At 44.7% G+C, this 4,676-nt stretch overlaps 1 non-coding gene across 1 annotated transcript; it reads right to left on the bottom strand.

The window, feature by feature from the left end:
• Positions 1-1,595: 1,595 nt before the first annotated feature.
• TRNAV-UAC (transfer RNA valine (anticodon UAC)) lies at positions 1,596-1,668 on the bottom strand. Its single transcript has one exon. It is a non-coding gene; the product is annotated as a tRNA-Val (tRNA).
• Positions 1,669-4,676: the final 3,008 nt, after the last annotated feature.

A 4,676-nucleotide genomic window follows, 5' to 3' on the forward strand; every position in this document is an offset into this window, starting at 1 on the left:
ATGATGCAATATGCAATAATAGCGAGTGCCGGGCATTCATGTTCTGCGCTGAACAAACATTATCCAGATGTTTTGTCACATTCCTGCGGGAACGGTTCATACCTGCAAGAACTCTGCATTTCTGCTCCACGCCTGACTGCTAATGAAGGGAGACAAGGGTGATGTAGACAGGCCTAGCACAGCCACATAGCCACGCTTTAGGGGGATGATATTTAGTATCAGTCTGAAGGGCGCTTAATAATGGCGTTGGCTACGGGCCAATTGTGTAAATCCAAGCCAACTCCCATTACAAGTGACGGCCGACGGTAGGAGATGAAATGTCGCTCTTGAGAGACGGGCTGCTCTCACGTAACACACCATGCAAAGAAACCCAAATTATAAAGACATCCGGCAATGTTTATGAAAATTGTCACCTACGGAAATAATATGTAACCAGAGCTCCTAGGGATGTTTGACCCAATTTTTTTTACACTGTTCTGTGATAAAATAACAGAGCTTCTAGAAATGTGTCGAGATGACTTCCAAAAGTCTTACACCTTCAAGAACGTTGCAGCTGGTACATAAAGGAAACTGAAAAATATAAAAAGTATGTAATGTAAAAACTCTGATCGAACCCCGATCTTTTACCTATAAAGAGTGTCTCTCCCTTTGGAGGACCCAGAATGTCCATGATTTTTCAAGACAGCCAATTGATTGCAATAGGAACCACGTAATACCCAACCTCCATTGTGGAGGAGCTGCAGGGAAAACGAACACTTGCTGGTGTTCCCCACAGAAGACCCCTAAGCATTGAGCTACCTGCGATTATGAAAAAAATGCAATTGTGCTGAAAGTATAAAATTTACGACTAGAGATGAGCGAACCGGGTTGGGGTTCGAGTCGATCCAAACCCGAACGTTCGGTATTTGATTAGCTGGGGCTGCTGAACTTGGATAAAGCTCTAAGGTTGTCTGGAAAACATGGATACAGCCAATGACTATATCCATGTTTTCCACATAGCCTTAGGGCTTTATCCAACTTCAGCAGCCACCGCTAATCAAATGCCGAAAGTTCGGGTTCGGATCGACTCGAGCATGCTCCAGGTTCGCTCATCTCTAGTTACGACATATGGAGTCTTCTTTTTCTCTGCAACTAAATTTTCATTCAACTGAACAACGTTGAGCTGCAATACCAGACATAGCCACAAGAGGTGCTGTTACTTCAGATCCAAATTTCAAATCTCATAGACCCTTTTAAAGGGATTGAACAAGATTTTTTAGAAAATTTTGTAGGAACTGGAATCAACATAGAATAGAAATCAAAACTCCCAATGCGGCTTTAGCATCATTGATACTCTGACCTGCAGCGACGATTTGGCATATGTCATTCGCTGAATACTAGTTAGGGTACGTCCACCTATAGCAGATATGGTGCCGATTTTCTGCATTGTGTGAATGTACCCATAGGTTCATTCTGCTGGCTCTACTAATGATGTACTGAGAGGAGCTGATATCACTCGGTATATCGTGTGCTGACACTTCTCTTAATTTCGCAGGTTTTAATTAATCAAAGAAATGAGCGAATAAAGTAAAATTGTGTTTAAAAGAAAGTAGCCATGGTTTCACTGGGGATCGAACCCAGGACCTTCTGCGTGTAAAGCAGACGTGATAACCACTACACTATGAAACCTGACTGAGAGAGTCACATGGCTACTTAATCACCCAGTGACTCTTTGCACTCTGCACAATGGGTAGTAAACCAGCAAAGAACAAAGTTCATCCCAAGACCAGAGGGAGAGAGAAGTATTATAACATGTTATGGACTATTATAGAAAATGATGAATTCTATGTCTAGTTACCAGTGTTTAAAGGGGTAAATTAACTGGTGTCAGAAAGTTATACACATTTGTAATTTATTTCTATTTAAAAATTTCAAGTCTTCCAGTACTTATCAGCTGCTGTATGTCCTGCAGGAAGTGGTGTATTCTCTCCAGTCTGACACAGTGCTCTCTGCTGCCACCTCTGTCAATGACAGGAACTGTCCAGAGCAGTAGCAAATCCCCATAGAAAACCTCTCCTGCTCTGGACAGTTCCTGACATGGACAGAGGTGGCAGCAGAGAGCACTGTGTCAGACTGGAAAGAATACACCACTTCCTGCAGGATATACAGTAGCTGATAAGTACTGGAAGACTGGAGATTTTTCAATAAAAGTATATTACAAATCTATATAACTTTTGGAAAACATTTCGCCGGAGTGCCCCTTTAAATGGTCCCTAGGGTCCTCCAACACTTGAGAAGATACCAGTATTATAAATGGAAGATGAGGGTCCTGTTACTTATTTTCCTCTGGACCCCAGAAGTTTTAAAGGGGTTATCCAGCGCTACACAAAAATGGCCACTTTCTTCCAGAGACAGCTCCTCTCTTGTCTCCAGTTTGGCTGCAGGTTTTGTAAGGGTCCATTTACACAGAAAGATTATCTGACAGATTATCTGCCAAAGATTTGAAGCCAAAGCCAGAAACAGACTGTAAACAGAGATCAGGTCATAAAGAAAAGACTGAGATTTTTCCTCTTTTGAAATCCTTTCCTGGCTTTGGCTTCAAATCTTTGGCAGATAATCTGTCAGATAATCTTTCTGTGTAAATGGTCCCAACTCATTTCCATTGAAGTGAATGGAGTTTAATTGCAAACTACACCTGAACTGGAGATAAGAGTCATGCTGTCTCTGGAAGAAAGTGGCCATGTTTTTGTAGCACTCGATAACCCCTTTAAGGTACATCTCTGGTCGAGTCCATTACCAGGAATTGTAAAACCCTAAATTTTGGTGTGTTTTTTTTTTTCTTTAGGAAGAGCGCCTCCCGTGTCCTTAGGCGGTGTTTGGTATTACAGCTGGAATTTACTTAAATAGGTTTATATATAAAATACCAGACACAGCCTTTAAACCCAGGATGGGCAGCCTTTGGCCCTCTAGCTGTTGTAAAACTACAATTCCCATCATGCCTGGACAGCCAAAGCTCCGCTTTGGCTGTCCAGGCATGAAGGGAATTGTAGTTTTTCAACAGCTGGAGGGCTGAAGGTTCCTTATCCCTGCAAGTGGCGATGTTTCTGGATAAAAACACTCTTTTATCAAATTTTACACAACATCTTAAAAGGGACATGGAAATAAGTAGCACCTAGCAGAGCGCCACCTAGAGTTCTGCAGGAATTGCCCATAGTATCTAATGGAGTTTTGGTAGCTGACCCCCCATGATAAGACATAAGATGATCTGCGTTGATATCAGGCCCCTCCATCATGGCCGCCCACACGTCCCGTGTGCTCCTGTACCTGCTCTCTTGTGTCCGTTGCACAATCCACGTATTACACTAAGCTCGTACAATAACCTGAGTTGATCTTACGGCTCCCAAATGAGCGGCCTGGGGCTGTCTGCAGGCAGAGCCTCTCACAACAGATGTTGCTGTGATGCTGATGGATGTGTAATGTCTCCCTGCTGGGACTGTTACATGATCACCGCCACCACCGCCGCTGCTGCTGCCGCTTTATACGTTTAGCAGGACGCAGCCGCTTACTAAAATATTCTCATCTATTTCCTCTCAATATCCCATTTGGATGGAGTCTATGAAGAAGAGCGGAGCTGCTGCCGATAACTGAGAGTTAGGGGGTACACCGGGAATACTATGATAATGGTGTACACTGGGAGCACTGGGATGATGGGGTACACTGGAAATACTGTGGTAATGGGGATCACTGGGAGCACTGGGATGATGGGGTACACTGGGAGCACTGTGGTAATGGGGTACATTAGCTGTGATTGGTTGGTAGGAGAGTTGTGATTGGTTGCTAGGAAAGTTGTGATTGTTAGAGGAGCTGTGATTGGTTGGTAAGGGAGCTGTGATTGGTTGGTAAGGGAGCTGTGATTGATGGTAGGAGGGATGTGATTGGTTGGTAGGGGAGCTGTGGTTGGTAGTGGAGAAGCTGTGGTTGGTTTGTAGGGGAGCTGTGATTGGTTGGTAGGAGAGCTGTGATTGGTTGGTAGGAGAGCTGTGATTGGTTGGTAGGAGAGCTGTGATTGGTTGGTAGGGGAGCTGTGATTGGTTGGTAGGAGAGCTGCAATTGGTTGGTAGGGGAGCTGTGATTGGATGGTAGGAGAGCTGTGATTGGTTGGTAGGAGAGCTGCAATTGGTTGGTAGGGGAGCTGTGATTGGTTGGTAGGAGAGCTGTGATTGGTTGGTAGGAGAGCTGTAATTGGTTGGTAGGGGAGCTGTGATTGGTTGGTAGGAGAGCTGCAATTGGTTGGTAGGGGAGCTGTGATTGGATGGTAGGAGAGCTGTGATTGGTTTGTAGGGGAGCTGTAATTGGATGGTAGGAGAGCTGTGATTGGTTTGTAGGGGAGCTGTAATTGGTTGGTAGGAGAGCTGTGATTGGTTGGTAGGGGAGCTGTGATTGCTTTGTAGGGGAGCTGTGATTGGATGGTAGGGGAGCTGTGATTGGATGGTAGGAGAGCTGTGATTGGTTTGCAGGGGAGCTGTGATTGGATGGTAGGGGAGCTGTGATTGGTTTGCAGGGGAGATGTGATTGGATGGTAGGGGAGCTGTGATTGGTTGCTGTTGGGAAATTGAGCAGTTTTTTTGATGCACAAGATTGCAGTTGAAATAGCCCCCTTTTCACCCATATCACGCCCACTTTCAATAAACCACACC

Source organism: Dendropsophus ebraccatus, chromosome 9, assembly GCF_027789765.1.
Source record: "Dendropsophus ebraccatus isolate aDenEbr1 chromosome 9, aDenEbr1.pat, whole genome shotgun sequence".
NCBI classification, from domain to species: Eukaryota; Metazoa; Chordata; class Amphibia; order Anura; family Hylidae; genus Dendropsophus; species Dendropsophus ebraccatus.